This window comes from Saccopteryx bilineata, chromosome X (assembly GCF_036850765.1).
Source record: "Saccopteryx bilineata isolate mSacBil1 chromosome X, mSacBil1_pri_phased_curated, whole genome shotgun sequence".
Lineage (NCBI taxonomy): Eukaryota > Metazoa > Chordata > Mammalia > Chiroptera > Emballonuridae > Saccopteryx > Saccopteryx bilineata.
This window is the reverse complement of record NC_089502.1, coordinates 117,219,708-117,242,807: the sequence shown is the minus strand read 5'-3', so window position 1 is coordinate 117,242,807 and position 23,100 is coordinate 117,219,708. Positions and strand designations below refer to the sequence as shown.

At 42.7% G+C, this 23,100-nt stretch overlaps 2 pseudogenes; one reads left to right on the top strand and one right to left on the bottom strand.

The window, feature by feature from the left end:
- Window positions 1–3,107: 3,107 nt before the first annotated feature.
- LOC136317814 (small ribosomal subunit protein eS4, X isoform-like) lies at window positions 3,108–3,896 on the bottom strand (annotated as a pseudogene).
- Window positions 3,897–10,285: 6,389 nt separating this feature from the next.
- On the top strand, window positions 10,286–10,574 carry LOC136316858 (large ribosomal subunit protein eL37 pseudogene; annotated as a pseudogene).
- Window positions 10,575–23,100: the final 12,526 nt, after the last annotated feature.

Below are 23,100 nucleotides of genomic sequence, written 5' to 3'. Positions count from 1 at the left end.
AAACTTAAAAGGAAACACATATAAAATGTTTCACTTTTTTCTAAAGTAGCTAGACTTAAATACCTTTGTTTCAAAGAAGACCATACTCTGTTTCAATCGTTTTCTAACTTATACAACACAATTTTTACTGAAAGTTTAAAATGTGACTGGTTCTGCTATAAGCTAAATATACATTCTGAAATAAATTTTGTACCTACCTTTCCAAAGTTTACAGTCTAGTGGGAAAGCAACATTGAAACAACAATGATACTTCAAACATGCAATCATATATATCAACAATTGTTTGATATATTTTAAAGAATGGGCTATTGTGAAACAATATAACACTGGCCATGATTCAGATGGAAGGTTAGAGAATATCTCTGTGAAGAAGGGACAATTGTATTAGGTCCTGATAACAGGTGCAGCCAGAGAAAGCTACCAGGGGAGTACAGAGAAGCAGAAAGATAGATAATATGGCACGTCCAAACTTAAGTCTCTTTACTTTCTACATTCTAGCTGAGTGGCAAGAAAAGGCAGAAGAAAGTCAAACATAAAAAGAAAAATAGTCCTATCTAACACAATAGTTCATTGGTTTGCATTATGTTCTTGCCTTTTGGGTAAAAAAGAAAGAGCCACGTTGATAGACCAAAAATTTAAAGTATCATCCACTTACAAAGGAAGTAGCAAGGCTTATTCATTCTAACCAATTCATAAACTATCCTCCTCCCTTGGGAGGTGGTATCTGAGGAATTAGGGAGGGTCAGAGAGTGAGTGGCCTTGAATTACTTCTCATGGAAGCAGCATACCTGACTTCAAGCAGACGGTTTTTCAGCAAGAAACATCTAGAGGCAGGGCTCACCTTCCTGATCTCAACCCTAATGTATCTGCAATCCTACCCGTTTCTCCTCCCCATGTCATAGAAGGAAGTATTCTTCCCCATGAGTATGACAATTCTTCCACCTGTGTTCTAGATTTGATATGTTTTCATTTCTTCAAGCATCTTGTTTCATTTGATTTATACATCATCATTATCTACTGTCCTTCCCCTACCGCTTTTACCCTCAGCATTTAAGAAAATATTGATTTAGGTCACTCATATCTTCAAAAGCAACTCTCCATCTATTCTGCTTTTTTTTTTTACCCTCCCACAATCATCACTAGAGATCTTACAGTTCCTCTCATAACTCTCATACCTGGTCCTTTTGAAAAGTTACCTCAGTTCTCTACCTCTACTTCTTAATCCCCATGCATTTCCCAACTCACTGTAATTTAGCTTATTTTCTAGTCTCTCTGCTAGAAGCAGTCACTTAAATCACAAAAAGCCTTAATTTGTGAAATCCAATTGAAACTTTTTGGAAATCATTCTATACTAATGGCCACCTCTATTTCCCTGAAATGTCTTTCTTCCCTGATTTCTGTAACTCCTTTCCAGATGTCCTTTGCTTATCTTTATCCTGTTGTAATGAATTCTTTTGGTGTTTTCCAGAACTTCCTTCTCAAAGCTTTTTAAATATATGTATATTTGGAAAATAAATATTATTCTGTGAATACCCCCAAACTTTTATCTCTTCCTATAAAAAGGTTCTGAACTTCTTTCTCAGTGTTTTTGCTGATAGTTATTCTCTGAAAGCATCTGAGCATTCACAGCCTAATTCTTTCAGCTTTATGAAACACTAAATCAGGAGAAGTAGTAGTAAACAAGAGAAATATTATTGCTTAAGAAATAAATATCTTGGCAGAGTTTGTAAAGAGAATTGCAGAGAGGGTTGAGGTTCTAATGAAGAGTCTGGAAAGGATCATCTGAGAAATTTTATGGGTGAAAGGAAGTGTAAGGGAAAGAAAATGGAATTTTAATAAGGGTTTCTCTAAACTCCAAATATCTTTGCCAATGTTTTTATAAACACAAGAACTCTAATTATTGTGAAGTTATTTAGTTTATGATCTGTATTTCTATACTAAAACACCCCTCTCAGACAAGAAAATATGTTTCATGTATTTGAGTTATCTGTAGTTTAAAATATAGTGGTGAGATAGGTGTTTCATTTTGTGAAAATTCAACTGTGCACTTACGATTCTTACATTTTTCTATAAACTATACTTCAAAAAATGTTTTCCAAATTTTTTTTCATGATGACTACTCTTTTCCAAATCTAAATGTTCTAATTAGATTCAGCTTTAAGCTCCAGACACATATTTTCAACCACTTACAGATATCTCATAGACAACTAATCTCAACGTGTTCAAATGAAAACCGTTTCTATTCCCCCACCCTGCCATTTTCCTAAGCAGAAACCACAATACAGCCAGCTTTTCATAACAGATTTTTCTTCTGAATATGGTAAAGATCCTGAGTCAGACACAAACTACACCCATGACCTTTTCCCCATACAAACATCTACCATCTTAACTGGTATGTTTTCCCTAAGGGCAGTTATCTATCCTACTGTCCATTCTTCTCCCTTCTTCCCCTGGGATCCTATTAAAATAAAAGTCTAAACATATCCTGGCACTTTCAGCTTCTTCAGCAGAGCATAATAGCAGCAATACTCATAAATCTTTGAAGCTATTAACTGGTTTAATCCATAACAAAACTTCATAATAAAAAGGGTTATAATAATTTCCATTATAGAGGTATAAATCTAAGTCACAAAAAAATTAAATAAAAGGTAAGAGTAGAACTTGGTTTTGAGCCAGGGCTGTAAGATTTCAAAAACTCATTACTGAATTTTTGGGGGTAATCACTTCACAATATATGTATATCAAAACATCACATTGTATTTCCTAAATTTACACTGAGTTTTTTGTCAATTATACCTTAATAAAGCTTGGGGAAACAAAAAAATTCTGTTAGCCAGCCCTCAATATCTGGTACTTACTGGGTTTTTTTCTTTCCTTCCCTCCCTTTCTTTCTTTCTTTTTCTTTCTTCCCCTCCCTTTCCTCTCTTCCCTTCCTTTCCCTTCCCTCTCCTCTCTTCTCCTTCCTTCCTCCCTCCTTCCCTCCCTTCCTCCCTCCTTCCCTCCCTCCCTCCCTCCCTCCCTTCCTTCCTCCCTTCCTTCCTTTTCAATGTTGTACCATTTTTACTTAAGTAAAAAGACTCTTCCAATTACATCACTTAGATCTCATTTCACCCACTGCTCTGTTTGGCCACTAGTCTCTTATCTTTCTCTTTAGCAATAGTGAGGCAGATACACTTTTACAAAGAAGGGAAATCCATGTTTAGTTGTCTTTACCAATAAAAATAATGTTGGGAGAACGGGGTGGCAAAGCTGTTGCCACTGGCATCTTTCACATGAACTATGTCAAAAGAACCAGGATGTCTCTGTTGGCTATCATGACAATTCTTCCCAGGTTAGCACCTCTGGTCACCATACACAGGTTACCAGCATCAAAGTTGATGAAATCAGTAGTAATCTTGCTAGTCTCCAAATCAATCTGAATGGTGTTCTTCACTTTGATGAGGGGATCAGAGTAGTGTCTGGTGCAAGCATCATAGGTCAAGAGATGAGGGATTCCTTTTGTGCCCACAAAGATCTTACTCAGATTGCACAACTTATATTTGGTCTCCTTAGGTATAATACGATGAAAAGCAAAGCAACCTTGATGTCCTAGAACAGATTGAAGTTCTCTCTCGTCTTGTAAATGCTGATGGCATCCATAAAACTAAGAGGGTAGGTTCTATTGGTTTAGAACTTGCCCGATCTTATTAAAAACTACAGCATAGTAGTAGTTTCTTTACTTCATCTCCTGTTAGGACATACTTAACTTTGTTCCTTAGGAAAATGAGAGGGAGACATTCTCTTAGCTTGTGAGGAACTGTAGATGGCCGAGAAGCAAACACACTGGTGAGTTCATCCAGCATCTAATGCTTTGGAGATTTTACATTCTTCAGATGTGTCTTGGCATCATGAACCATGGATACACTAGGCACAGAAGGACTTACTGTTCTTTCTGACCTTCCTTTCATTGACTTTCTTTGAATTTCTCCAAAATATCATGTTTTATGTCTTTTACATCTTTCATAATTTTTTTTCTATTCACCCGGGATACTCTCCCCATTGCCATATCCACACCAATCTGGTCTATCGGATTAACTCCTCTTTCAAAAAGGAATGCATATTAACTTATTCAAAATATTCTCCTAATATTCTTATCTTTATCTTATGAGATTCTAAGGATATATCTCTATCACTGAACTTATTACCTACTATTATAATGGTTTTCTTATTTGCTGCCTTTATTAAAAGATCATGAGGCTAATCACTGATTAACAACAGTAGTTTATACATTGCCTATTACAAAATGGACAAAACAAACTATTTGTTTACTAAATTGACAAATTAATAAAAATCCAGAGAAATAATATTTATGGGACCAATGGTAAAATAACAATAATTCTGCTTTGATAATTGTTTTCTTATTGAGGTTAATATATTCAAAGCATGTCTTAGTGTCTGGCACATAGCATGAGCTCTCAAAATAATAGTAATATAGTAATTATCATAACTTTGAAGTAGACCTCTAGGTTTCTTAATTCTACTTTGCTTCCTGACAAAGCCTTTACAGAATGAATTAATGGAAAGAAAATGAGAAAAAGAAAAAAGAAAATTAGAAGCATATATGTTAGAGATGGGAAAGAAAAAAAATTCCAACAGAGAAAATTCAAAGTATGAGCAATAATAAAAGGATTAATTTTTGAAAAATGAATGCAAGCTACAAGAAAAAGAAAAAAAATCTCAAACATCAGAATTTAATATTCAGCCCCAAAATTATATTATACCCCCTTGCATTTAGTGAGCATTTAATAAATATTTGATTAATTGATTGCTTGATTATTTGTGATTAAGTACTAAGCTCTTTATTTAGCAGATAATTTGCAGTCTTGTTCTTCTGACAGTGTATGGGCTGAGAAAAACGGTCTTCTTAGGGTCTTCTGAATAAGGCTAGAGAGACAATAAAACAGATGCTTTTCTTTTTCTTTGTGTGTGTGTGTGTGTTTCCAAAGTTAGAAGCAGGGAGACAGTCAGACAGACTTCTGCATGCGCCTGACCAGGATCCACCTGGCATGCCCACCAGGGGGCAATGCTCTGCCCATATGGGGTGTTGCTCTGTTGCGGCTAGAGCCATTTCAGCGCCCGAGGTGGAGGCCATGGAGCTGTACTCAGAGCCTGGGCCAACTTTGCTCCAATGGATCCTTGGCTGCGGGAGGAGAAGATAAAGAGGAAGGAGAGGGGGAAGGGTGGAGAAACAGATAGGCACTTCTGTGTGCCTGGGGCCAGAAATCAAACCTGGGACTTCAACACGCCAGGCTGATGCACTGCCACTGAACCAACCAGCCAGGGCCCAGATGCTTTCCTTTCTGTCTTTCTCTCTTTTACCCGCCACCTGTGTGTGTGTATACACCCAGAGGTTTTTGTCAATACCATTTGTTGCTTAGCAAAAAAAAAAAAAAAAACTGTTGAAATTCTTCCTTAAATGCTTAATACTTATATTTTCACCCATGAACGTGCACATTGACCTCTTTTTTTGAAAAGCAGGCACCTGCCTTGGCTGGTTGGCACAGTGATAGAGCATTGACAGGCATGTGGATTTCCTGGTTCGATCCTGGTCAAGGCACACAGGAGAAGTGAACATATGCTTCTCCACCCCTCCCCCTCTCCTTCCTCTCTCTCTCTCCTCCTCCCACAGGCATGGCTCAATTCGTTTGAGCTATCAGCCTGGGTGCTGAGAATGGCTCCATGGAGCCTCTGCTACAGGCACTAAAAATAGTTCAGTTGTGAACATCAGTCCCAGATGTGCACAACATTGGCCCCAGATGGGGGTTTCCAGGTGGATTCCAAAAGGATCCTGGCCAGGGCATAGGTGGGAGTCTGTCTTTCCATATCCCCTCCTCTCATTTGGAAAAAACAAACAAACAAACAAACAAACAAAGAAATGCAGGCACCTGAGTGCACATGAATCTAGTCTAGATCCATTTTCATCACTGAGGAAAGAGGGAAGCTTCTTGTGGAAGATAAGGAAAGGTGTTGGTTTATTTGGAATCTGTTTTTCCAGCACCACTTCAGTAGTTGGCTATTCCATGATCACTGTAACACAGTCTACCCAGTTTTGAATTTCACCATCCTATCTTCACAGCATCTTGAGTGTTTCTAGCAGTTTCCCAAAGCCTGTGCAGGGAAAAGAACATCAGCCATTTTAAAAAGCTGCTCCAGGAATGCAAACAGCATTTTAAAAAAAAGAAAGTTTACTTGGTGATAGAGAGTACTAAGGTTCAGGTTGCTTTTAATTTTTTTTTTTTAGCGAGCGAGGGACAGACAGGCAGAAAGGGAGAAAGTTGAGAAGCATCAATTCTTCGTTGTGGCTCCTTAGTTGTTCATTGATTGCTTTCCCATATGTCCCTTGACCAGGGGCTACAGCTGAACCAGTGATCCCTTGCTCAGGCCAGTGACCTTGGACTTCAAGCCAGAAACCTTTGGGATCAAGCCAGCAACCATGGGGTCATGTCTATGAACCCACACTCAAGCTAGTGAGCCTGTGCTCAAGCTGGAGACCTTAGGATTTTGAACCTAGGTTTTCTGCATCCCAGGCCTACACTCTATCCACTGCACTACTGCCTGGTCTGGCTGTTTTAACTCTTTTTAAATTGAGGTATAATTGACATATAACATTATATTAGTTTCAGATGTTCAACATAATGATTTGCATATATTGCAAAATGATCACCCCAGTAAGTCTACTTAATATCCATCATCACACATAGTTAAGAAAATTGTGATGAGGACTTTTTAGATGATCATTTTATTTTAGTTAAATTAATGACTATTTGAACTAGTGTGAAATTCATCTTGTTAAAGATTTAAGCTTCCAGAAGAACACAAGTGGAGCAGTGAAAAAGAAAAAAACAGCAGTTCTAGCCAGGAAATTCAGTCAAATAAACCTAGGAAATGAGGAAGTGACAGAGGCAATAAGCAAAATTTCCCTCATATTAGATACTAGGGGTTCAAAGAGGTACAACTCTACCAATGTTGCATCACTTCCAGTTCTCTTGTAAAAAATATTACAGACATACTTATAAATACAAAGATAAACAACATAATTTATTAGTACTATTAATTATTCATTTTTTAAAGTGAGAGGCAGAGGTAGAGAGACAGACTCCTGCATGTACCTCAACTGGACCCGGCAAGTCCACTAGGGGGAAATGCTCTGCTCATCTGAGACTGCTGCTCCAATGCTCCAAGAAGAGCTATATTAGCATCTAAGGTGAGGCTGTGGAGCCATCCTCAGCACCCGGGGCCAACTTTTTCGAACCATTCAAGCCATGGCTGTGGGAAAAGGAAAGAGAAAGAGGAAGGGAGAGAGAGAGAGAAGGAAGGGGCATGAGTGGAGAAGCAGATGGTCGCTTCTCCTGTATACCCTGACCGGAATTGAACCCAGGACTTCCTTATGCTGGGCTGACACTCTACCACTGAGCCAACCAGTCAGGGCCCACTATAACTTATTGTAAAAACATTTAGAAATCCTTTTAAATAACTTATTGTTTTAAATTGAAATCAGAGCTTTACCAGAGCCCACTGATGTTGCTGCATTGTATTTCTGGATGACATATATAGCATGTGTTACTATAAACAATCTCGCTTGATTTATAAAGTCACAATTTTAATCATTTTATAACTCATTTAGATGAAACAAATAAAAATTACCAATTCTAGAAAGGCAGTCCTGGGAATGTAAGTGAAACAATTTTCATAGGACATTAGATTTAAAAAATAATATTATCCTATCTTAAAGAAGTAGTCTATCCTATTTGATAAATTTGTTCAAGTGCAGATTTAGGTTGGAATGGGAAAGATGACTTTAGAAGAATATAAGAAAGACCTTAAGGGTTTTCCCTATTTTATTTTCTCTTATTTGTGTTTCTCTCTCAGTATGTATATTTATACACCCAGTCATAATTCTTGGTCAATATATTCTAGTAGATGGAAAAAAAGAAAAACAAACTAAAATAAACAATATGAAAGAATGTTTTAAAACACATCATAAAGTATAACATAAATTTTAAATGAATTATGCCTTACCACAGAAACTAAAATGTGTGCAGATCAAAAAACAAGTCTATAAGTTTGTGCAAAAATAATACTCAAATTGTCCATTATTTTTTGTAATAAAGAAAAAAAAATAGATTCTATGTTGTCTCATGGCAAATAAAAGAACTGTTAACCATCAGGTTCAAATCTCATCTGTTTTCAATTTCACATTTCCAGATAGCTCCAATAAAAATCTCTAAATGACTATGAATGTTCAAAATATTTCTCAAACCAGATTTCATACTGCTAGAATATCAAATCAAGGCAAATCAGTGTTTATTAATACTAGTTGTTCCTTGGAAATTTTACTTTTTCATAAATATTAATTTTAACCAAAGTAAAAGTGAATGTGATCTGTTAGGACTCTAAGAGGAAAGTATTGTACTTTCCCCTTAACTCGGTGAATCCATTGCAAATAGAAGCAACATTGTGACCTAGTATGACTAGTAAGTGGAGTATTTACAGTAATTTTAACTAGTCCACAAGTTTCCATTTACTTAGCAGTAAATTAATGTAATCTACACTTTAAGCCATGGTATTCCTGCTGTTTAATAGTGAATACTGAAAGGCCAGCTTTGTTAATTTTGTTAGATTATCTAATGAGAAGTAAAATAATTACTAGAGAACCAATTTTAATTGCCCTATGATCAATTCTCAATATTTTATGATTTAGAATTCTTTAAGGAACACAAAAGCTGCAAAGTATTCTGAGACAGAACACTTATTCACTTACATTCAAAAGAAACTTTAGATCCTATTGAAGGAATTGTTTTTAAACATTGTGTAAATGTACCAATAAAGAGTAGAAATCTTGTTTACAAAGAGCTCGCAGAATAGACTATTTATAAAGTATACATAAAATGACTCTAAAGCACAATTTTTTCTCTTTTTTTTTTTGTATTTTTCTGAAGCTGGAAACGGGGAGAGACAGTCTGACAGACTCCCGAATGCGCCCGAGCAGGATCCACCCGGCACGCCCACCAGGGGCCACGCTCTGCCCACCAGGGGGCAATGCTCTGCCCCCTCCGGGGCGTCGCTCTGCCTCTACCAGAGCCACTCTAGCGCCTGGGGCAGAGGCCAAGGAGTCATCCCCAGCGCCCGGGCCATCTTTGCTCCAATGGAGCCTTGGCTGCGGGAGGGGAAGAGAGAGACAGAGAGGAAGTGGGGGGGGTGGAGAAGCAAATGGGCGTCTCTCCTATGTGCCCTGGCCGGGAATCGAACCAGGGTCCCCCGCACGCCAGGCCGACGCTCTACCGCTGAGCCAGCCGGCCAGGGCCTAAAGCACAATTTAATGGGATAAATGCTATGGAAGAATTTCAAATTGCTAATATAGGTGATGATGTAAATACTTCTTTTGCTTCCTCATATTTCAAAGGGATTCGCAAAGAAGAAGGGGGTGTTTGAAGGATCTTTCAAACAGTAACAACTCATGACAGAGTGAAGGAAAGAACAATGTAGAAAGATTAATTTTAAAGGTATAAATACTAAAAGGTACAGGTGTTTTCAGGCCATAGAGCATCATTAACTATGCCTAGATTATCATGCGAGGAAAACAGAAAGCAAGACTTAAAAGGCAGATAGCACATCATCATATTTAGAAGATGATAATTAATTGCTTATAGAATAATAAAAAAACAAATAATTCAAGGAAGAAAGTAATATGATCAGACTCACCCCCAAAGTAATTCTCACACTAGCACTTACAGAATGGTGATATGAAAAGTGGACCCGATCTTCAACAAAACAATCAAAGCTAATGTAAATTATTTTTTAAAAATAAACATAAAACCCCTTGTATAGCAGCAGTTCTATCCTAAGCATAGCAGGCTAAGAATCCTGGGGCCCAGGAGCCTTCACCCCAGCTCGCTTATTGGGTGGAAATTGCACAACAGGAGAAACAAATGGGAAAGATCAAAGGCCACTTACTGTCCCACTCATTGCCCTGCTTGTAAAGCAGGGCTATCATTCTAGTCTCTAGCTTCAGTGTAGTGGCCTAGTAGTAGAGATTTTGCCCGGTGGAGACTGTCTGAAAAAGGAAAAAAAAAAGAGAGATTTTCAAAGCTTTCCCCAAAGGAACTGACTTTATTTAAAACAGAGATTGAGCAAGGTTATGCCTAACATTGTTCTCAACAACAATGGAGATTCTGGTGGTAAACATAAAGAATAATCTGGTAGCTTTATGAAAACTTCAAGTTAGGGTCTCAGCCACAGAAGCCAGATGATGAAGGGAACATCACTCTTTGGAAAGCATTACAATAAGATGCACACATTGTGTGGCTGCTGTAGCTCAAAGGCCCACCACCTTCAGAAGTCAACCTGTGGAAAGTGTGGCCACCCTTCCAAGCAGAAGAGGAAGTATAACTGAAGTGCCGAGGCTAAAAAGACAAAATACAACTGGGACTGGTCGAATGAGACCCAAAAAAAATGTGTACCATAGATTCAAGCATGGATTCTATGAAGGAACAGCACCTAAACCCAAGAGGGCAGCTGTTGCAGCATCTGCTTGATCTTAAGGACTTATATGATAAGTAGTACAATAAATTTTCTAGTTTACAATAAAAAATAAACAATCAAAACAAACAAATAAACATCAAGCAAACCATACAGCAGCTAGTTTACCAGAAGAACCGGGAAAAGAGACACCTAAGAAGAGCCAGAAAAAACCTCAAAGACTAGCCTCAAAAACTACCCCTGGAAAGGTTCTTCTATTTACCCCTGAGAAACAGGTAAAGGCATCCAAGTTGGAAAAAAGTAAAACTATCCCTACAGATAATGTATTGAAAATCCTATGGAATATAATAAAAAGTAATTTGAACTAATAAATGATGCCACTCAGGTTGCTGTGTATATGATCAATTATAAAAATAGCAACTGTGTTTTTACATACTGGCAATAATAAACCATTCTAAGATAAAGTTTATGTAATAATTTTATTTTCAATAGCATCCAAAAGAATAAAAATATTACCAAAAGAGGCCCTGGCCGGTTGGCTCAGCGGTAGAGCGTCGGCCTGGCGTGCAGGGGACCCGGGTTCGATTCCTGGCCAGGGCACATAGGAGAAGCGCCGATTTGCTTCTCCACCCCCCCTCCTTCCTCTCTGTCTCTCTCTTCCACTCCCGCAGCCAAGGCTCCATTGGAGCAAAGATGACCCGGGCGCTGGGGATGGCTCCTTGGCCTCTGCTCCAGGCGCTAGAGTGGCTCTGGTCGCGGCAGAGCGACACCCCGGAGGGGCAGAGCATCGCCCCCTGGTGGGCAGAGCGTCGCCCCTGGTGGGCGTGCTGGGTGGATCCCGGTCGGGCACATGCGGGAGTCTGTCTGACTGTCTCTCCCCGTTTCCAGCTTCAGAAAAATACAAAAAAGAAAAAAAAGAAAAAAAAATATTACCAAAAGAAGTATAAAGCTTATGCAGGTCCTACTGTTTGAAAGTTTTCTTTATGTCACTTGGCTTTTACAAAAATCTATATTAGAACCTTTTTTCACTAACTGAAAGATATCTGAAGAAGATTTCCACTTCTACAAATAAGTCTTAAAAGTGAAAACAGCATTTAGTGTTTGCAGTGAGACCTTACGGAGGCAGAACATACCCTAAGAGCAAGAGTGTCACTGCCAAGCTTCTTCCCTGGAAGCTATACACTCAGAATCTCAGCATCAAGCTGCCATAAGCTTTGAATTGTATCTGTAAGTATCTGTGCTATATCTCTATTTTGTGCATAGGTTAGTGTAAAGTCAGTAGGCAGGGCTACCATCACAGCAGCCCGGCCCATGCAGGTTCGCACTGGATTCGGACAGTCGGTAAAGAAACAACGGAGCCAATAACTGATGGGCCATCATCTTTAATCCTAGCTTGCACCCAGCGGGCAAGTAAAAACACAAACTGGGCTCCAAAACCCAATCACATTCAATGCTCACAAAGCTACTGACTTATCCGAGTTTCCTAGAATCAAAGGTTTCTAGCTCACCAGCCTTATTCTCCTCAGTTCCCCATCTCCTTCCTTCTCCCTGCATAAATTCTGCACTAACTGACTTCTCACTCAGCACTCCTCCATCTTGGCTGCTTCTCCTGGCCACGTGGCCTCTTTCTGCTCTCTGCTCTGCTCCCTCTGCTCTCTCATGCTAATCTCAGGAACCAAGAGAGCAAACTCCCGCTCTGCCCCCACTTTATAGTGTAAAAATCCAAACCTTTAATCCAATATACAAAATAGGGAAGTCTCTCATACAAAGTCACCTCTCTGAGGCATGATTGCATTGCACCACCCCACATCAAAAAGGGTGGGAAAGGCTTAGTCCCAAACCAAACCCCAGGCTACAAAGATCCTGCCTGCCCCCAACACACAGTAATATCACCTGAGTGACAGCCTCCACGTGGGCAGCGCCATCTTTAACAAAGTGAGCATAATATATTTTATTTGCCCAACAGTTAGCAAGATGTGTCCTCAGATATCAGAAAAGCCTAAGACAACCCATAAGGTTGTTACACTTAGCATAAAACTGGATGTAATTAAGCATTTCAATCACAGTAAGCAAAATAAAAACATAAATTAATGACAATTGCTTCTTTGCTTTATGCTATTTTGGCTTACAAAATGTTTTATAAGAACTCTCTACTTTCCAGTAGCAGGGGAAACATGTACTCTGAAAGAAATTGAAGACCTAAATAAATGGAAAGACATCATAAAATAGAAGACTTCATATTCTTAAAGTAGCATCAGTCCCCCAAATATATCTACATCTTAAACACAATTCCTATCACAATTCCAGCTACCTCCTCTGCAGAAATTGACAAACTGATTGTACAATTTCACATGGACAGTCAAGGGATCCAGAATAGCAAAAACAATCCTGAAAAGAAACAAAGTTTAAAGACTTACAATTACTTATTTCAAAACTTAAAGTTACAATAGTCAAGATAGTTTGTTATTGGCAAAGCTAGACATATAAACCAAAGGAATATAATGAAGAGTACAGAAATAAATCTTCACATTTACATTTACATTTCCTTTATTTTCAAAAGGGCTGCCAAGACAATTCAATGGGGTAAGAATAGTCTTCTCAAAAAATAGAGCTAAGACAACTGAATACCCACTTTCAAAAGAATGAAATTGGAATCATTCCTCACGTCATACAAAAAATAATTCAAAACGGAAATGTAAGTGCTACACCTATTAATGTATTAGAAGAAAACATGAGGTAAATTCTTGTGGCCTTGGACTAGGCAATGGTTTCTTAAAGAGAACAACAAAATCAAAGCACAAGAAACAAAAAGAAAAAATAAGTTGGACTACATCAAAATAAAAAATAAAGACTTTTGCTTCAAAGGATACCATTAAGAAAATGTAAAGATAACCCACAGAATGTGAGAAAATATTTGCAAATCATATACAGGAGTGGGCAAAAGTAGGTTTATAGTTGTGAGTACAATTTATTCTTGTATTATCATTTATTCATTATTGTATTATTTATTTGTATTATAACTGTAAACTTACTTTTGCCCACTTCTGTATATAAGGAGCTTGTAGCTACAATATATAAAGAACTCTTTGAGATCATTAATAAATACAGTCCCTGGATGGTTAGCTCAGTTGGTTAAGAGTGTTTTCCTGAAATGACAAGGTTGGGGGTTCAATCCCTCAGGGCACACTAATGGAAGCAACCAAAGAAGGCAAGACTGAGTGGAGCAACACATGAATGCTTCCCTTTCTCTTCTCTCTCTCTCCCTTCATCTCACTGTTTCTCTAAAAAAAATCAATAAAGCCTGACCAGGTGGTGGCGCAGTGGATAGAGCATCAGACTGGGATGCGGAAGGACCCAGGTTCGAGACCCCAGGATAGCCAGCTTGAGCACGGGCTCATCTGGCTTGAGCAAAAAAGCTCACTAGCATGAACTCAAGGTCACTGACTCGAGCGCGGGGTTACTCAGTCTGCTGAAGGCCCACGGTCATGGCACATATGAGAAAGCAATCAATGAACAACTACGGTGTCGCAACGAAAAACTGATGATTGATGCTTCTCATCTCTCTCCATTTCTGTCTGTCTGTCCCTATCTATCCCTCTATCTGACTCTCTCTCTGTCCCTGTAAAAAAATAATAAAATAAAATAAAAAATAAAATAAATATAAAAATAAATCAATAAAAATTAAACACTGACTGGGTAGTTCAGTTGGTTGGAGTGTGGTGCCAGAGTGTGGAGGTTGCCTGTTCAATTCCCCTGTTGGGGCACTGTTGGGCAGATAAAATGTATTATGCTCACTTTGTTAAAGATGATACCAGGAGGCTGTCGCCCAGGTGATATTAATGTGTGTTGGAGTGGGCTAAAGGCAGGCAGAATCCTTGTAGCCTGGGGCTTGGTTTTGGGATTAAGCCTTTCCTACCCTTTTTGATGTGGGGTGGTACAATCCATCATGCCTCAGAAAGTGACTTTGTATTAGAGACTTCTCTATTTTGTATATTGGATTAAAGGTTTTGATTTCTACACTATAAAATGGGGCAGACCAGGAGCATGCTCACTCTCAGTTCCTGAAATTAGCATTACAGAGGAGAGCAGAGAAGGGCCACATGGAGGAGAGGAGAAGCAGCCAAGATGGTGGAGTGCTGAAGGAGAAGCCAGTTTGTGCAGAGTTTGTGCAGGGAGAAGGAAGGAGATGGGGAACAGAGATGAATAAGGCTGGTGAGGTAGAAACCTTTGATTCTAGGAAACTTAGATGAGTCAATAGCTTTGTGAGCCCTGCATGGAAAGGGAAGTGTTTTCCCACTGTTGGTCAAGTGGGTTTGTGGACGTGATATATATGTTTGCTCGCTTGTGACTTATAGTGGGTGTGGGGGACAGGCTGTGGGCAGGCCAGGTTTTTGTAGCCTGAGGTTTGGTTTTGGGACTAAGCTTTTCCCCACACCCTTGACTGATTGTATGATCTGGGTGGTGCACTATCATGAGAAATCCAATTATGCCTTGGATAAGTGACTTTGTATCGGAGACTTCCTTGTTTGTATATTGGATTAAGGGATTTTGGTTTTCTACACTATAAAGTGGGACAGACCAGGAGCTCAGACACACAGTTCCTGCTATCACAATTGCAGGGGCTCCCCTGATCCCTTGCCCTTCATGGGAAGAGCTGGTTTTCTGCTTTTCCCTTGTCTTCTTTTGTGGTTTGCCTGTCTTGGTGAGACACCAATAAATAGGATGGCCCCCCATCCTCTGACTCCGCCATTTCTTTATCGCCTGCCCGAATCCAATGGGAACCTGCATGTGAATGGTCACGATGACGGCTCCTGGCCTTACAACTGGCGTAGTTTCCGGCAGGATTCAGAGATTGGTATGGAGCCACCACCCTTGATGGGTGGGATAGAGTACTGGTTGCTGCTCTGGCTCCCCATGGCTGTCCTTTTAGGGGCCATGGGCTACATGTTTTTTACTCAAGAGGAAACTGCCCGAGGTCAAAAGCTTCAGCATGAATTGCAAACAGAACGGCAGAAAAGGCTGGAACTGGAGCAAGCACTGGAGAAGGAATTACGGGTTCGAGAGTTGCAGTTTACCCTGGAAGCTGAACGTCTTCACCGGCAGTTGTTGGAGAAACAACTCCGGATTCAAGAGCTCGAGTCTCAGCTTCTGGCCAAAAGCCAGCAGCCACAGGAGCCTAACGGTCACCAAAGGAGCAGCAGCATCCGTGCCGGTGGATTGGCTTTGAGTCAGCGGGAGCAGGCGCTTGCGACTCCTCTTCTGAGGATGAGAAGGCTCAGGCTGAAGCTGCCATACGCACACTGAGAGCCCGACCAGTTGTCGCCAAGAAGGTAAAAACCCAGCAACAAAGAGTCCCTCAGGGGCAGCCACAGCCTCCTGCCCAGGTAATGGAACACTCTGTGGTCCGGCCCTATACCCAGGCAGAGCTGATGGAGTTGGGGGCACAATTTAGGCAGAAACCTACTGAATCCCTGGTAGCCTGGTTACTACGATTATGGGATATAGGGGTGGATGGCATCATGCTCTCCGGAACAGAGATGGAGAAATTGGCCGCCATTACCACACACTCTTCCTTGAGGCAGCGTCTTCAGAACTGCCATGGCAACCCAGGAGACCATACCCTATTAGAATGGGTGATGGCTGCCATTCGTATGGTCTGGCAGAATGCTGGAGAACTGCCGGGGGCAATGAGTCGGTGGCAGTGCTACAGTGAGTTAGTAAAGGTCCTTCGAGAACTAGGTATGAAGAATGCTGTTTTCAACCCTGGGTCTCGTGGGCCAGACGAAGAAGTGTTTACGGCCAAAATGAGGGAATTTGTCCTTGCTAGCGCCCCGTCAGCCCTTTTTGGGTCACTTGTGGCTATCTTGGGCCCCTATGTGGGGCAGCCCATCAATGCAGTTACACAGATGGTAGCAGATTTGGGAGAGCTGGAGGCCGCTCGGGATCATAAAGCAGTGAGGGCTGCTGCCTATGTTTCTCCCCCAACTAACAAGGGAAACGGGCCTGTAAAGGTTACCCGAACGCAGATGTGGGTAGACTTGATTGCGGCTGGAGCAGATAAGGGGAAATTGGATGGCCAGTCTAATAAAATTCTTTTGGAGCTTTGGCGGCAGCTTAAACCAGAACAGAAGTTCCAGCCACTGAGACGAAAGGCCCCAGCAGCTACCAATAAAACGTTTGGTGCGCGCACAGCTCGGTTACAAGATTATATGATAGAGACAGCCAAGGGAGAGGGGAACTCCCAAGACCCATTGTACCAGTTTGAATAGGAAAAAGGCCGAGGGACCCGTCTAACGGGGATGGGCGGGGACCGGAGGCCACATGTGGAACTGGCTATCCACTGGTCCCCTTCCAACGTACAACAGGTGTTGGCCTTGGTGGATACAGGTGCAGAATGTTCCCTTCTCTATGGAAACCCAGAGCGGTTTGCTGGGACCCCAGTGGCCATTGATGGTTATGGGGGCCAAACTGTCCAAGTGAAGCCAATAACTATTCCATTGGGGATAGGGAGACTGCCTCCTAAGCCATATAAGGTGTATGTATCTCCTATTCCTGAATATATTTTGGGGGTAGATGTCTTGCAAGGACTGTGGTTGGAAACTACAGCTGGGGAGTTCCGGCTGCGGATCAGGGTTGTGAAGGCAGTATTGCAGGGACATGCATCACATTCCCCTTTGCAATTACCCATCCCTCGGCGTGTGACTAACACCAAGCAGTACCGCCTGCCAGGTGGTTATGAAGAAGTCACAGGGACAATCCTTGAACTAGAAAAGGTGGGGATCATCCGGCCAGCACACAGTCCTTACAACTCCCCAGTATGGCCTGTGCGCAAAGCGGATGGAACCTGGAGAATGACAGTAGATTACAGGGAACTTAATAAAGTTGTTCCCCCTTTGCACGCTGCTGTTCCCTCGATAGCTAACATGATGGATCGGCTAAGCCATGAGTTGGGGACATACCACTTTGTGGCAGACTTGGCCAATGCTTTTTTCTCTATTGATATAGCTGCAGAGAGTCAAGACCAATTTGCCTTCAGTTGGGAAGGGAGACAATGGACCTTTACAGTGTTACCCCAGGGCTATTTGCATAGCCCCACCTTGTGCCATGGGCTGGTGGCTGCTGACCTGGCTAAATGGAAACAGCCAGAGGTAGTCCGCATGTACCATTATATTGATGATATTATGCTAACTAGTGATTCTCTTTCAGAATTGGAGCAAGCAGTCCCTACCCTGCTATCCCATTTGAAAGCATGTGGCTGGGCAGTTAACGAGAACAAATTACAAGGACCTGGGTTATCTGTTAAATTCTTGGGAGTTGTCTGGTCGGGTAAGACAAAAGTTATCCCTGACGCAGTTATAGATAAGATGCAAGCATACCCCGTGCCCACTACGGTAAAACAGTTACAGGAATTCTTAGGTTTGTTGGGGTATTGGCGAGCATTTATACCGCATTTGGCTCAGTTACTACGCCCCTTGTACAACCTTATTCGAAAGGGGGTTCGCTGGGATTGGACTGAGCAGGCGCAAGGTTCATTTGCAGCTGCTAAGAGAGCTGTCAAGGTGGCACAGGCCTTGAATGTGTTTGATCCTGCCAGGCCCTGTGAGCTGGATGTTCATGTAACCTCGGAGGGGTTTGGATGGGGCTTGTGGCAGCGGACAGAGCGCCTACGGCAACCTATTGGATTTTGGTCCCAATTGTGGAAAGGTGCTGAAGTTCGTTACTCATTAGTAGAGAAGCAGCTGGCAGCTGTGTATGCTGCCCTCCTGGCAACTGAGAGTATTACAACCACAACACCAGTTACAGTCAAAACAACATACCCTATAGCTGGATGGGTGAGAGATTGGGCAACTAAACCACGTAGTGGTATGGCCCAAATGTCTACCCTGGCCAAGTGGGGTGCCTATCTGCAACAACGCTGTGCTCTTAGCACCAGCCCATTGAGGGCAGAACTGCAGGAGGTCTTGGGTCCAGTCACCTATGCGACCTTAGAGTCAGGTGCAACTGGGGCTCAGGAGGCAGAACCTGAGGTCAGTCCTTACCAGGAGGGGCGGGTGCCCATCCCCGAAGATGCCTGGTATACTGATGGTTCCAGCAGGGGCCAACCTGCCAAATGGACGGCTATCGCCTTCCATCTGGCCACTGAGACTATTTGGATGGACACGGGTACAGGCCAAAGCAGCCAATGGGCAGAATTAAGAGCTGTTTGGCTAGTTGCCCATAATGAACCTTCACCTCTGGTCATCTGTACTGACAGTTGGGCTGTCTATCGTGGACTGACCCTTTGGATTGCTACTTGGCACATTAACCAGTGGATGGTAATGCACCGTCCATTATGGGGTCAGGCCATGTGGCAGGACTTATGGGAAATAGGACACCAGAAGCAGGTGACAGTATATCATGTCACAGGGCATGCCCCTCTAGCCCATCCTGGGAATGATGAGGCAGATACGTTGGCAAGGGTGCGATGGTTGGAGACTGCACCTGCAGGTGATGTGGCACAGTGGCTCCACCGGCGCCTGCTCCATGCAGGACAGAAAACTATGTGGGCTACGGTTAAGGCTTGGAACTTGCCTGTGTCCTATGCAGAGGTACTTGCAGCCTGTGAGCAATGTGCAGTATGTTCCAAGGAACACCCTCGGAGACCACTGGTGTCACCTGGACAGATCCAGAGGGGTCATGTCCCACTGACACGATGGCAGATAGACATCATTGGACCCTTACCAAAGTCAGAAGGGTACCAGTATGCAGTCACTTGTGTAGATACTGCCACCGGGCTGCTCGCTGCTTACCCCGCTCGTACCCTGACCAGAGGGCAGTCATACAGGCTCTGGACCGCCTGAGTGCTGCATACGGGCGACCGCTGGTCCTTGAAAGTGACAATGGTACCCACTTCACTGGTTCAATGGTGAGGCAATGGGCTCAAAAGCTGGGGGTGGACTGGAAGTACCATGTTCCCTACCACCCCCAGGCTGCTGGCATCATTGAGCGTTATAATGGACTCTTAAAGCAGGGACTGCGACAGGAGGGGGGCACCGGCTCTCTTACTGGATGGACACGCCGCTTATGGACAGTACTTCGGATTTTGAATGAGCGACCTCGACGGGGAAGCCCAGCTCCAGTAGAGGCCCTCCTGCATCGGACAGCTGCCCCTATTCAGTTGCAGATACGCACCAAGGACATTTTACTCAAGCCAGGTTTCGGACAGCAGGGCAACGTGCTCTTGCCTGCTCCAACAGCCCTTCTTAAAGGACAACGGCTTCAATGGACTTGGCCCTGGACTGTACAGGCCTCCCGGGTGGCCTTGTTGGCACCATGGGGAAAGGGGTTAGAGGTGAACCTCCAGTTAACTCCTTGGGTAACCAGCACCTGGCCACCTAAGGTAGAAGTGTATTATCCCTTGAGTGCTCAAGGGGACAGCATTTTGAAGGGCACCTTTGTAATTTCTTTATGGCCAATAATGAGTTCCCCTATTTTACTACACATAGAACCAGCAGATGCTGGTGTATTGGCCAATAAGGTTTGGTATGCCCGCTCAGGGCGGCCTCTGGTGCCAGCTACAGTGCTGTCTGCAGATAAAACTCTGGCCTGTATTCTGCCAGAGGGAAAAGATTTGCCTCTCTTGGTGCCACTGACAGCTCTCTCATTTCGCCCATAGTTTTTGATCTGTTAATCCTATTGCTGTAGTTGGTACTATTTCTGTTTATGCAATGTATCCTACTCTTTGCACAGTGACCATCATGGAAGATGCCTGTGGTTTAGATTGTAAAGCGAGCAAAAGGGGTGGAATGTTGGTCAAATAAGTTTGTAAACATGAAATATATGTTTGCTCGCTTGTGACTTATAATGGGTGTGGGGGACAGGCTATAAGCAGGCCAGGTTGTTGTAGCCTGAGGTTTGGTTTTGGGACTAAGCTTTTCCCCACACCCTTGACTGATTGTATGATCTGGGTGGTGCACTCTCATGAGGAATCCAATTATGCCTTGGATAAGTGACTTTGTATCGGAGACTTCCTTGTTTGTATATTGGATTAAGGGATTTTGGTTTTCTACACTATAAAGTGGGACAGACCAGGAGCTCAGACACACAGTTCCTGCTATCACAATTACAGGGGCTCCCCTGATCCCTTGCCCTTCATGGGAAGAGCTGGTTTTCTACTTTTCCCTTGTCTTCTTTTGTGGTTTGCCTGTCTTGGTGAGACACCAATAAATAGGATGGCCCCCCATCCTCTGACTCCGCCATTTCTTTATCGCCTGCCCAAATCCAATGGGAACCTGCATGTGAATGGTCACGATGACGGCTCCTGGCCTTACAGTAATGAAACAACAGAGCCAAGAACTGGTAGGCCATTACCTTTAATCCTAGCTTGCACTCGGTGCGCAAGAAATACACACAGTGGGAAAACACTTCCCTTTCCATTCATGGCTCCCAAAGCCACTCACTTATCCGAGTTTCCTAGAATCAAAGGTTTCTACCTCACCAGCCTTATTCATCTCTGTTCCCCATCTCCTTCCTTCTCCCTGCACAAACTCTGCACAAACTGGTTTCTCCCTCAGCACTTCACCATCTTGGCTGCTTCTCCTGGCCTCCTCCACATGGCCTTTCTCTACTCTCCCCTCTAAAGCTAATCTCAGGAACCTAGAGAGCAAGCTCCCGGTCTGCCCCACTTTATAAAGTACAGAAATCAAAACCTTTAATCCAATATGCAAAATGGGGAAGTCTCTAATACAAAGTCACTTATCTGAGGCATGATGGGATTGCACCACCCCACATAAAAAGGGTGGGAAAGGCTTAGTCCTAAAACCAAGCCCCAGGCTACAAGGATCCTGCCTGCCCACAGCTCGCCCCCAACACGCATTAATATCACCTGGGCGACAGGCTTCCACGTGGGCAGCACCATCTTTAACAAAGTGAGCATAATATATTTTATCTGCCCAACAGCCTTGAAAACATTAGGCTAAGTGCAATAAACCAACCACAAAGGACCATGTTACCAATTACTACATTTACATGAAATGTCCAGAATACACAACTCTATGGACAAAAAGCAGATTTGTAGTTGCCAAGGGCTGAAGGAGTTGGAAAAAGTAGGGAGTGGCTAGTAAAAATTACAGTGTTTGTTTGGGGAATGATGGCAATATTCTAAAATTGATTGTGGTGATGGTTGCACAACCATGTGAATATACCAAAAACCATTTGTAGGGCCAGGAGCCACTGCCACTGTGGCCATACACATGCAGGTATTCATTGAATTCAGACAGATGGTAAAGAAACAGTGGAGCCAGAAAATGGTGTTCCTTAACTTTATTAAAGTCTCTCACAGGGCAATGAGCAAATGACAGGGAAGACGGTTTCCCTCTCATTCAGAGCTCCCAAAGCCTGACACATTCTCTGGTTCCACACCCAGAGAATCTTCTCAAGTTCCTCCTGGAAACAAAGGCCTCACAAGTCTCAGTAGGGGTTCCCAAAGCCCCTTAGCTCTGGTTCCCCATCTGCACACCTTCTTTCTCTCTGCACAAACTCTGTAAACATGGCTTCCTTCTCCTTCTTCTGCTCTCTCTTTTCAAAAACTTTCTAGCGCCATGATGGCAGGGGGGAGGGGGAGGCCTGAAGCCCCATGTGCATGGACTGACTCTTGGACTGTGACCAGAGTGGGCACCAGCTCCATTATCGGATGGACATGTGGCTTTTGGACAATATAAAAGACCCTGGTGTGTGGGGTGGGGGGCGGCTCTGTTGGAGGCCCTCCTGCACTGGGAAACTTTTCATCCAGTTGGAGAGAAGCTCCAAGGACATTTAGCTCTTTGGGCAAAGTGCTCAGAGAGACATGGAGAAGGGAACCTTTGTAATTGTTGAAATTGTATGACTTGTGCTGTTACTACAGTTTGTGTAATGTACCTCATTCCTTGCACAGGAATGCCTACAGTGTGGATTGCAAAGTGAGCAAAGGGGGTGGAATGGTGGTCAAATAAGTTTTTAAATTATGATTTTTATGTTTGCTCGATTATAGTTTACATTGGGGAAACAATTTAGGCAGAAACCTACTGAGCTCCTGGTAATTTGGTTACGATTATGGGACTTTGGGGTGAATGGTATCATGCTCTCTGGAACAGAAATGGAGAAATTGGTCACCATTACCACACTTTCCTCCTTGAGATAGTATCTTCAGAACTGCCATGACAACCCAGGAAACCATACCCTATTAGAATGGGTAATGGCTGCCATTCGTATGGTCTGGCAGAATGCTGGAGAATTGTGAAGGGAAGTAAGTCAGTAGCAGTGCTACAGTGAGTTAGTAAAGGTCCTTCAGGAACTAGGTATGAAGAACGCTGTTTTCAACCCTGGGTCCCATGGCTAGACAAGGAAGTGTTTACTGCAAAAATGAGGGACTTTATCCGTGATAGCACCCCCTCAGCCCTTTTTGGGTAACTAGTGGCTAACTTGGACCCCTATGTGGGGCAGCCCATCAACGCAGTTACACAGATGGTAGCAGATTTAGGAGAGCTGGAGGTCACTCTGGATCATAAAGCAGTGAGGGCTACTGACTATGTTGCCCCTTGTAGGGCCAGTAGTCACAGCCATAGT